This window comes from Synchiropus splendidus, chromosome 4, assembly GCF_027744825.2.
Source record: "Synchiropus splendidus isolate RoL2022-P1 chromosome 4, RoL_Sspl_1.0, whole genome shotgun sequence".
NCBI lineage: Eukaryota > Metazoa > Chordata > Actinopteri > Syngnathiformes > Callionymidae > Synchiropus > Synchiropus splendidus.
In genome coordinates this window covers 3,831,500-3,844,427 of record NC_071337.1, presented here as the reverse complement: position 1 = coordinate 3,844,427, position 12,928 = coordinate 3,831,500, and positions in this window count along the sequence as shown.

Genomic DNA, 12,928 nt, shown 5'->3' with positions numbered 1-12,928 from the left:
AAGGTAACTAGACACCTCAGTTGAGGTGGCTTCATGTCACACACTGACTCACTTTATCAGAAGCAGAATCAGAAAAACTTTATTAATCCCAAGGGAAATTATGTTTGTAACATGCTCTGTACTCAACATATCACAATAAATTAGAAGAGAAATAATATTATAAAGTGCAAAACAAAGCTATACTTAAGAGCTTGGAAACCATGTGAACAATGTGCAAGAAAATGCAGTTCCTTCATTGTGATTTTTTCAGAGATGAATTGTACGTTTTTATTGCCACAGGGAGAAAGGAGCTCCTGTGGCGCTCAGTCTTTGAGTTGGGTCGTCCCAGTCTGTTGGTACGTGTGCTACTGTATTGGACCAGGCTCATGGAGGGGGTGGGTGATGTTGTTCAGGATGTTGTTATGTGTCAGCACCTTGGCACAAGTCAGCCTCCATCAGAGGAATTGCCTTCCTCTTCTCTAAAGTCAGCTCACACAGAGGCATAAAAGTCCAGGCTTCCATCTCCCTGAACACATCCTCCAGAGCTCCTCTTATAGGCAGTGTTTTCCAAGCTTTTATAGGCCACAACAAGCCAAAACATCCCAAAGCTCACCACCAACGGAAAATCAGCCATAGGGCAATTGGGCTTCGTCGAAAGTCCTGTCCAAAATACCTTCGAATTTGTGAATAACTGTAGCTACCGACTCTCGGCTATTTTGGCATGTTATTTGCAGAAACAAATAGCAGAAGTAGTATTTGTTCAAAAATGCCTCAATAAAGGGCAGGCAATAATATGGCAAAATATAAATCATTGAGACGTCATTTTATTTTAAACTTTCATAGCCCCAAATTAATCCTAATATGTGTGTATTTATGCATAACATAACTGAAAATACCCAGTATTAACTTTTCTCAGCCCCAAAATAGGTGGAATAAATGGAATTAAGAGCAATGTGAAACAGTTATTAAGCACAATAAAGCAACTTAAGTTACTACATTTAAAAACAAGCTTATTTCAATGAGACAGGCAGAGATGTGGAATATCATGCTCTAAGTTAGTTTCCTCATTTTAAGATTTCCTGTCTATCATAGACAGAAAGACAAAGTTACAAGATTTTAGTGAAAAGTTTAACACCAGATATAAGAGAGTCACATAACAACACAACACACAAGACAACATTATCTTACACTTCTAAATCCAAGTTTTGGTTGTTTTTAATTTATTTAAATCAGATGCACATACTTTGCACTGGATTGTTCTATAGGACGTCCCTCTTCCCAGAGACCCCTGTATCTTTTCTGGTGGAATACGAAGACCTGGACCCTCCCTCCAGAGGGACATCCCGGAAACCCACAGCAGTGAGTCTTGCAGGTGTCTAACCACTGGCTCGCCTTGTACAACAGTTCTTTGAAGACATGCCTTGTGTCCCTGATCACTCGCGGCCTAAAAGCCAGGACACTAGATGCGGGTAGGAAGTAGTGATGGGCTTGTGAGGCTTCATGAAACACTGAACAAGATGGCGCTCTCTGCTCTAGAATCTTTGCATTTTGAGCAATCCTTTTAATGAAGCATCACATTATTTTCAAACACAGAGCACCACCTACTGAGCTCTGAAAATGACGACACTGTTTCATGAAGCCTCAATGGCCCATCACAAGTAGTAGTAGTCTATCACTGCCACTCAGGACAAGCCTCTATGAAATGGCTGAATATGCCGCACTAATCTATGTGTTGACCTTCGGGCTCCATCCAGTCCTCACTCATGAACCATCTTCCCAGATACTTGAACTCCTCCTTGGGCAGGAATTCTATCCCAACCTGGGGTGCACAGACCACCTCTTCTACCTGGATGCGAAAAGGACCACATCTCCCGGATAAACGTCACCGTGGAGTCAACAGCCAGAAAGATCCTCCCAAACACTTTACTGTCTAGACTCACTGAGGGACTGGTGACTGGAACCTCCTGGAGAACTGATCTCATAAACTGACTGGTCCAACTTCCATGAGCCCTAAGGAGCCTCAGAGACTCAGATGATTTGGACTCATGCAGTGGAGAGTCAGGGATTGGACAAAGAATGAAGAGGCTAGTGAGGCTTCATGAAACAGTGTCCTCATTTTCCAAGACCGCTAGATCACTCTCTGCCCTCGAGTCTTTGGATTTCAACAGCCATTTCAAAGAGACGCCACATAAACTGAGAACACCGTTTCATGAAGCCTCATTGGCCAGTCACTCACAACAACCATGAGGTCCATGTGGAGCAGGAGGACATGAGAATCTAAAGTGTCATTGGTGGCGATGGGCTGACAAAGTTTCATGAAACGCATTATCAGAGGCCACTGGGTGGCACTCTCTGCTCCAAAATCCTTCGATTTCAACAATTCCAATGTAACCTCACATCATTTTTAGAACAAGAGCGCCACCTACTGATCTGAGGACACTGTTTTATGAAGCCTCATCATCCCATCAGCGCAAAGCTGGTTTAATAAACAGGAGGCAGGAGCTCTGATTGACACGCAGGAGAGACGTAATTGCTGTTATTTAGTGTGTTAAACATTCAAGGAACGCGTCCGGCCTCTGAGGCAGTCATTTCACATGACATGATAGCGTCAAAGCAAACGAATACAGACGCTTTCATTAGCAAATATTGTGTTGTCATTGTACTCAAACACCACACGGCTCACTGCAAACAGGAAGAACCTGTTCCCAAGTTGTCAGGCCCCCGGCAGTTTTGTCTGACAATCTTGAAGAAATGTCCCATGTAGAGCAGCACACCACATTCACATCATGTGTAACGTCTGTGACTTTTGTTACAGTGATTCGTTTATTGCTACTTCTGGGTGTGTTTGTCCTGGAGCTAGATGGAACTCCAGAGCTGCACAGAACTAAATACATTAATTCAAAATTTTATTAATTTATCATGATTAATCGCATTTCAATAGTTGATACCAGACTGAAAAAAACTGAAGTAGAATCTGTCCATCAAAGCTTAAACTTCAGGGTGAAGTTTTCAAAACTTTCTGGCCCATCATCGCTGATGCTTCACTACTGACAGTACAATATGGTCCAGCTGGAAGTGCTGACTGAAAAATGTTCCCACTGAAAAAAAGTTTATAATCATTAACAATAAAAAAAAGTATATCTATCTATATATATATATCTATATATCTATATATCTATATATATATATATATATATATATATATATCTATATATATATATATATATATATATATATATATATATATATATATATATATATATATATATATATATATATATATATATATATATATATATATATATATATATATATGATTTTTGGATCAATGAAAAGTATAATGTATAAAATATGTAATAAATATAATGTAAAAAATATTTTCTTCTGACACGTTCCAGCCTTAAATTTTAAAACCAGTTGAGCACCTTCAATATAAGGTGCACTAAGCCTGTAATGTTTCTCGATAAGCCTCCTTTCGTCCGATGTATATATATATTTTTTTGGATCAATGAAAAGTATAATGTATAAAATATGTAATAAATATAATATAAAAAAAACATCTTTTTCTGACATGTTAAAGTTCCAGCCTTAAATTTTAAAACCAGTTGAGCACCCTCAATATAAGGTGCACTAAGCCTGTAATGTTTCTCGATAAGCCTCCTTTCGTCTGATGTATATATATATATTTTTTTTTTTTAATTATTTCTGTCTGCTTTGTTCGTAGCCCAACGTGGGCAGCCTTATCGACCACACAGACAGGCGCGCAGCCATCCGCTCCATCGTCTCAATGGTTGCATGTGTGCACACATTGATTAGAGTCAATTGACTGTCAAATGCAACGTGCAATAAGCCGTCAGCGGCTAAATGTAGGGGAGCCTGGCAGAGTGCGGGCGATTTGGGGCCCCCTCTCTGTAAATCCCACTGCCCTTCCCACTCGCCTTCAACCCTCTCCGACCCCCATCCTTCTTTTTCATCTCGCGGCCCCAGTTCAATGTTAATGTCCACTGGTGTCCACTCCACGGACATCTCCCTCCCAAGCGAGGACCTGGATCGCAGAGGAAGAAAAGGTGAAAGAAGAGCGAACCTCCTTTTCTCACCCAGGCCTCCTCTTGTGTGCAGTCCAGCTGGCTGTGACCCTTGACCCCCTGACCCTTACTCCTAACCCTTGGAACTGTTCCCACGCCACACCTTTTTGTGTCCACCTCGCCATGGCAACGGCTCAGCCACCGCAGCTTCCCCAGGAACAGATGGACGGGGGCCTGGAAATAACTTTATTCAGCGGCGTGAGTGTCGCCCACATGGGTTAAACACACACACACATGCGCCCAAACTCAGGCTCGACACATCCTCTGCCGTATCCCTACACGCCATTCCAATTGGATTCATCCGCTCAGCGGGGGCCGCAAGGTATCAGGGCCTGATAGAGTCATTAACACCCGATGCTAGATTTGTCCTGGCGTGTTCATGGCGACTACTAGGGAATGAGAATTCATGGTAGGGTCAGCACGTCCTGATGTCCAGTCACCACTCTCACAAACACATGCCGCTACTCACGGAAGCGCTAAGATCATTTGCTAGCTGTAATTGCCTCTTGCTGTCTTTTACAGGCCCTTTGTTTTCACACATCCACGGCTGAAAAAGGGCCTGGAGCCCAGTTGTAAAGAAACAGAGTGCTGCAGCAGGGGATCTGTTTACCAAGTCCCTGACAAACGACGCGCAGAACAGCATCAAGGAGGAGCTCAATACGATCCAGCGGAATAAAAATGGACTGTTTGGGTGCTAATCAGTAACATCCAAACAACCTGGTGTGTCTTTGTGGCCTCGCTGAGGAGACACCTCTCAGAGAGAGGCTGAATGGAGCAATTACTGAACCAGGCTTGTTGTGAATGAGGAAAGAAATGGTACTGTGGAAGTGTTGTCTTTTGAAAGAAGCCAGTGATGGCCTCATTGTGCGCGCAACAACAACAAGCACTTAAATTGGCCGCTCAAGAACTCCTCTCACTGACGGAGGAAGTGACTTCACTACGACACTTTCAATTCATTAAAAGTGACTGGACATGGGACGTGACTAACTTCGGCCCTGCAAGTTGTTAAAAGTGGCCCCCAAATGGGACGCCCAAGTGCTGATGGAGCACCGGACCTCTTTCCCCTCTTTAAACTCGCATCATAAAAGTGCCCATTTCTGCTTCATTCTTAGATTCTTGAGAAAGAAACGTTATGAACTCATGTATCACGTCATGGCGATACAGGTTTTGGACCACTAGACCTCTGACATGACAATAATAAGACTGTGTTTGTGATGTGTGCCCTTTTTTCTGGCTTAAGGACCAGCCACCAAAAATGTCTGTGCATGAACCTGTAGAAGGAGAAATGTTGACACAAAAAAAAAAGTTTGGTTTTCTGTGTTATATAGTTGAGATTGCGGGTTGTTGAGGTGTGTTTTTTAGCAGGATGCGTGTGCAGTGTTATTGAGCTTCAGGTGTTGCCGTTGAATGACGTCCATAATGTTTTATCCTTTTTTCACTTAAGGACTGTTGCATTATATTTCCAACATTTGCTGTAAAAAAGTGACGGGGGATGCAAAGGAGGATGGCAATTATAAAGGGGGAATGATCTCCATCTTTTTTTGTCGGGGCAATGCCATACCCCCTCAACTTGAGTCTTCAAGATGGCTGCAGGTAAAACCGGAATGATGGCGTTTGATGATGTTTGAGCTTCAAGACGAACACCAGACAGTCACATGGGTGGTGAGTCAAGGAAACTTCATGTGTTTTGATGCTAACCTCAGAGTGGCTTTATGCTAACATTAGCCTTCAATCACAACAAGCGGAAATGATATGATATTCCACTGAAAGAATGAAAGAATGTGATCTGAAGACTCATCAACAAAAATGAACTACTGACTTGGTTTGTGCTTTGACCTTCGGAATTCGACCATGATAATGAAAAGCAAATGGGTCGTTTACCTCCAAGCATGAACTTATGGCAAGCTAATGACAGTTATCGGTAACGGCCTAAACCGGTATCAGGTCTGATCCTTGAAGAAAGGACTGGATCAGGTATCAGATTTATGTTATTTTTAATAAATTTTCAAGAATCAGCCCGATACGATCCATCTGCCCAAATACTCTCAGGTGGCGTGTCAAACCAGGTGTATAGCCTCGTACAGGGGTTGGAAACCTATGGCACTTGAGCCAGATCTGCCTCTTTGCGTGGGGCCAACTCATGACTTGATAGACAACATGGGCTAACGTTCATTCTCCACTGATCTGGAGTAGCATTGGTGCGCTCAGTATGTTCCGTGCCATATATGTGCCGTGCGTTCCACATCAGTAGAACAAAGTTCCAACAAGGTTTCACAAATGACTTTGGTAAAGCCAGTAGAAGGTATCAGCTCAACTTGGTATCGACCAAGGTTGCCGTGTCGTATTGGTATAAGATATGAAAAACTGGCGTCTCTATTTGTGGCTCAATAATTTGTGAATGTCCTGCTGAAATCAAAGTTTGGGTGAAGGAGCAATTACAGTCTTACAGCAGGTGACTAACATCATGAGAGCTTGTTCCTTTTGCAGGAACATGAATGAGGATAAAATCAAACAAGTCTGATCTCTGACTTGGGATTCTCACAGTCTACATTGAAGCAAAGTTTAAATGACATTCTGTAATTTATCATTAAAATGTAAACTTAGATTTCAAAATAAAGTCCATCTCTAAATCATCATTTGCAAAAGTAATATTCTCAGAATCCAAAAAGTTAATTTTCGGTTTCTATCCTCCTAACTTTCCCTCCCCCTCCTTGCTCAGTCCAACATCCCCTCACCAAACCCACCACCTCCTTTGCTCCCACTCCTCCCTCCCCTCGCTGCCTCTCACCCTCTTTATTGTACCAAAGGAGATTTTCTCCATTGAGGCCCGATCTCTTAGGTAACCCCAGCACTGCATGAAATAAGGAAAGGGAGAGAGCAAGCGACACGGTCAGCATAAAGGAGAGAGAGAGAAAGGGGCGGGGCGATATGGAGAAGGAAATGTAAAGGCCGAAAAGAGGGGTGGGGGGTGACGGATAGAAAAGGTTGAAGAGGGCGAGTTGGTGGGATTCGGGATCAGTTGTGACAGAGATGGAGACGAGTGGAAGATGAAGAAGTAGGACAAGTGCGGTCGGACGTGGGCGCTGATGGGACTAAAACTTCACCGCACAAGACGCAGCGGACGTAAGACTCTTCAGCTTCTATGACACCTTTTTTTTTACTTTGGTTGCCAACGATGGGACTCAAGTCTCTATTTAGACTTTTTTAAATAACAGATTTTTGTGTTACAGCTGTTATACTTTTAACTGTAGCTTATTGGGGTTCATATTTAGGAGTGTCTCACACGCACACTCCGTTTCATGAATGAAATAGCATGTTCCTGAAACTTTTGGAAATTCTTCCCTCAAAGTTTGTGGCTCTCCGAGCAGAGCCTTCAGCTGTGAGGAAACATTTCTGCCATCCTTTGTGGCTGTGCTGCTCTGCAACTCAATGGTGGCACAGCACATGGGGGTCCCATGAATAGGCCCCCGGCCCCACCAAAGACCATCGCTTGGATAAAGACAGGCTCCTACAGAAAGGAGAAAAACGCCTCACGGAGCGAATCAGATAGAAAGAAAATGTTGCGTAGGGGCAAATCAGATTAGAGCAAGTCAGAGTTTTAAGTTCAGCCCCCACCCCGATCCCCAACCGCCCTCCACCCACCTGCCGGCAGATCTTGTGAATTTACTACATGTCTGGTCATAATGCGCTTCACTGCTGTGCTGAGTAATCATTGGAGGCTTTTGTCTTCTTAGATCAGTGGAGCCGACGTCTTTTGTGCCGGGTCACTATCCTCATCCTTTTTGGACGGGCAGTTCCCCGGGTGGCGACCCCTCCGTTTATCATGGTGTCATCTGCATAGAAGGCAAGGATGAGTGAGTGCTTCTTCTAACTCCTGGTTTTCTCTCTGCCTGTACCTGCCGGCCTGGAGCGAGCAGGTCCATCTCAGCGTGAACATGGAAAAGGCAGCGACCCACCAGGAGGAATGGGAGGTTCGGAGCTGATTGTCCAAACGCAATTCTTGTGTCTGCTATGTTGAAGCCAGGAGTTGTGGATGGACATCATACCCCTGATCTCTGACAGTCACCAATCGATGGGGCGAAAGCTTTTCGGGTTACCCAAAGAAGGACCGGTTCCCTCGCGCTTCCAAGTCGGAGGAAGTCTTGACACAAAAATGAATCGCTGTAGTTTGATTTCGAAGCTAGTCGCAAGGTCAATGACCATCCTGGGGAAGGGTTTCCTTGCCGCTTGCGTTCATCCAGAGGAAGCCCCTTCCCCGTGTAGAGCTGATTCAGTTTCGGGGCTACCTCGAGCGAGCATGTGGAAGCTAGCTCAGTTGGCTCTTCGATGATTAATCTCCGCGTGTTTTTCCTCACAGGTTGCAAGCGAGCACTGGAGCATTTTGGAGGGAAAAAGGCAGGACACTATGGAATTTCACACGGTGAGATGGTCGCTTCTTTCACAGCACGAGCGGCGTAAATTGGAGAGATTGATAGGGTGAAGCCGCAGGAAGCGACACGTCGGTTGGAGAAGCACGTATATATGGAGAGAAATAGTGGGAGAGAGAGAGAAGGACGGCGAGGACGGGAGTGAGATCAAGAGCGAGGCGGCATTAATATGCTAATGTCCTGAGTGAATGCACAACAGGCCCACTGACCAGGCTAATCACTGGTGGACACACACTGCGGCTAATCCCTCATGCAGCGCACACACACGCATTGATACAACTCTGTGCTCTCTTCATAAGGGGAGGCACAGTTACCAATTTAGCTTTAGAAACAACTTGTTTATTTTTAGTCGGATTCCCTACATTTCTGAGGAGATTCGGAAAAGTGAGATCATCTGATTCCCAGAGGGAAATAAAGTCATGCTAGCACAGGATGACTGAAGAAACATCAGCTCGACTGAAAAGTGGATTAAAAACCAGTGAGAAAATAAAAAGTTCCAAATAAGAAGTCAGTATAAGGGATTCAATATGTCACTATTTTAGTCAAAGCCAAGCCCCGAGTTCCAGAATGCAACAGTTACAGTTCTGTTTAAAGAGTTAAATATTTAAATTAAATTGTTAAATGTAGTTTTACTGATTTAATTTTAGAATCGATATCAATGGCAATATAGTTCACTAGAATTTAGTAATGGTGGAATCGTGTCTCTGCTATTGAGACAATATGACTACAAAAGTTTAAGCATTTTTATGTAGATTTTCATATTTTATTTGTAGACAGGTGATGACAGAATTAAATATTATCTGATTAAAGGTTATATATATATATTTTCCTATTATTTGTTAAAGAAAATTAAACTAAATGTAAAATTATAATAATAATGTAAAAAAATGCAGCATATTAAATTATTTTGTTTGGAGATGAAGCTGCAGATTAGAGTAAGAATCCTAATTTGTCTGGAAAATATTTTTCGCTTGAGCAGCTTCACGACACAGAAGAGAAAGCAAGAATCCAACTGATGCATTTCTGAGGATAATTATTGTGTCTCAAAAAATAGGTCAGGCAACTAACATCAACAACAGCAAAAACGAGTTAAGCATTTAAGACTGGACTGAATGTTACCGTGGTAAACACTTTTTTCCACGGCTCATGAATATAGGTGTATAAAATTATATTTCCTACATCTGTGTTTTAGAGTTTTAGAATTCAATATATGCTCTTCACTCTAGTCACTCGTCAATCCTTCAAAATGAAGCTACTCTTCAACACCGTTATTTTTAAATTAATACTTTCATGTGTTATTGTCTTACTGTCGTGACTCTAAATCTTGTCGCTGTTGACATCATTTTACCTGTCTTCCAGAACACTTAGTTCAGCAGCGACAACTACTCTGTAGTTATAATCTGCTCAAGTACACAACACTTAGAAAAATAGCATGTTAGCTACAACTGTAATTATACAGTATCTTGTTAAACCCCTCTCCCTCAGCTGTAGTTGCACTACAGATATGAATCTCCTCATTCAGTCAACGCCTTTGAAAGTGAAAAGAAAAGTAACCAAAGTTGCACTCACACAGCACTTGATCTGCTTGAACAACAGAGCTTTACTTTAACTCATTTTTAAAATAAAAATCAAAATACACCTTAAAAACTGCTGAAGTACTACACTAAAACAAAGTTGACATTACATTTCCCTGGTTTTCGTTCGTATAGTTCTGCACTATGCTCATCACACAATTTCTCTGCTGAATGTTCACAGTAGTATTTATTACAGTTCTTTTAGTGGAGGTAAGTAATAATTTCATCACATGTATGTGCTTTTAGATCCTTGATCTTTGCAGGACTGTATGAATTTAAATAAAATTAAAGGTGATTCAACTTCTGTTGTGGTTTCATGTTTGATTATTTTTCATCTCTGCATTTTATATTCTAAAAATCATTGAAAAATATTGCTTCCCTGAACATGTCATCATAATGAACTCATGAAGTAACTATCCTTTTTGTTATTCATCAACATTGAATTACTGTTATGAATTAAATCATTTTCACTTTGATGTCTATACAAATATTTATGATTGATTTTGACCAGAGGACATATATAAGCCTGCTTTGCACTCTTGAGCATCATTTGCTGCTCCAAAAGTCTATCATTTGTCTGACATGATGACTTTGTTAAAAGATTTATATTGACCAACAGTTGCTCCACCAAGCCAGACCCTTGTCACTGATGTGTGTGAACGATTTATAGCAGAGGTGGGCAATGGACAAAATCGACCTAAATAATAATAAATGATCTCAATTTTCTCTCAACGTATTAAAACGAAGAACATGTTAGATTTATTGTTCAGTAGTGAAGAAACTATCTATCTATCTAAACTATCTATCTATCTATCTATCTATCTATCTATCTATCTATCTATCTATCTATCTATCTATCTATCTATCTATCTATCTGTCTGTCTGTCTGTCTGTCTGTCTGTCTGTCTGTCTGTCTATCTAGCTATCTATCTATCTATCTATCTGTCTGTCTGTCTGTCTGTCTGTCTGTCTGTCTATCTATCTATCTATCTCTGTCTGTCTGTCTGTCTGTCTATCTATCTATCTATCTATCTCTGTCTGTCTGTCTGTCTGTCTATCTATCTATCTATCTATCTATCTATCTATCTATCTATCTATCTCTGTCTGTCTGTCTGTCTATCTATCTATCTATCTATCTATCTATCTATCTATCTATCTATCTATCTATCTATCTCTGTCTGTCTGTCTGTCTGTCTGTCTGTCTATCTATCTATCTATCTATCTATCTATCTATCTCTGTCTGTCTGTCCATCTATCTATCTATCTATCTATCTCTGTCTGTCTGTCTGTCTGTCTATCTATCTATCTATCTATCTATCTATCTATCTATCTATCTATCTATCTATCTATCTATCTGTCTATCTATCTATCTATCTATCTATCTGTCTGTCTGTCTGTCTGTCTGTCTATCTATCTATCTATCTATCTGTCCGTCTATCTGTCAATCTATCTATCTATCTATCTATCTATCTATCTATCTATCTATCTATCTATCTATCTCTGTCTGTCTGTCTGTCTGTCTGTCTGTCTATCTATCTATCTATCTATCTATCTCTGTCTGTCTGTCTATCTATCTATCTATCTACCCTAAGGTCCTTAGGCGCTTATATGTTGATTTTAATGGAACATTCTGTTATTTTCCTTTATGAGCTGTTGTGGCTCTTTTGCGGCTGAGTTTCCTTTCAAGAGCAAATGTGCCATGTGAGATGTTATTGATCCTGAATAGACCTGGGAGTAGTGCAGCCTCAGGGCCCTCGTGAATTCAGAGACAAACAATAAAAACTGAAGACTGTGGAAGTTATTTGCTTTTGTTCTTCATTTACCTTTGACTTTTTCTTTTCTGTTCCACATTCTGCCAATCTGTCTTTCCTGATGACAGCTTTCGGTTTACTCAACTGATCTGTTAGAAAAAAAACTTCTCCAGGTATGAGGAGAGGAGAGGTCCTTCCTTAGGGGGAGGGTTCAAGTAACATGGGGTCTTGCTCAGGATCAAAGGAAAGATGGACAGACGGATTAGAGCTGCATCCTGAGATGCAGAACGAGCTGAGCCATAAGACACATCTCTCTGTCGATCTATCGCCCTCCTCTCACCTATGATCGTGAACTTTGAGTCAGGACTTCTGGAGAAGCCAGGTGAGGTGGTTTGGAAACTGGATAAGCGTGCTTCCCAGTCAGTTCCTGTCCAACTGGGAGGAGAGTCAGGAGCACATGCAGAACACAGTAGAGGGATCAGGATTGTCAGTTGACCTGGTAACATACCGGTCTTACCCGAAGAGCAGGATGAGAGTACTGGAGAGAAGAACGTCTGGGCCTCTCTGCTCCTCCTGCTGCCTCAGCGACCTGACCTTGGATAGATGGATGAATGCATGTTTGAGTTTGAGGACCATTATCATGAACAATTCTGTTATTAATAATAATGCTGCTATGACTGAAATATATCACATTCCCACGTCATATGAAGCTGGGATATATTTTATATGTATCGTATATAAATTACATTGTTTGCCCTGGAAAATGTATCAGCAAAATAAAGCGTACAAATATAAATATATAAATATTTATTTAAGAGTTAATTTATATCACATTTTAATGTATCATTCAAATTTCTTAGTAACTTTAAATTTACAACTTAAAAAGAAAATCGTGCTTTTGTTAGTAAAGATTTTTATTATTTTTGTAAAATGAATTTATGTAATCAAAGAATCAAATCCCTGGCTATTTCTTTGAGTGTCACAGCATCATCGCAAGACTGATCGAACCATTTTTTCAGCTCTTCGCTGCAGAAATTTCAACCATGAGAGGCGTCTGAGGATGAGTGACCGATAATAACCCCTGCAGCGACTGACGAGCAGGGTGAACTCGT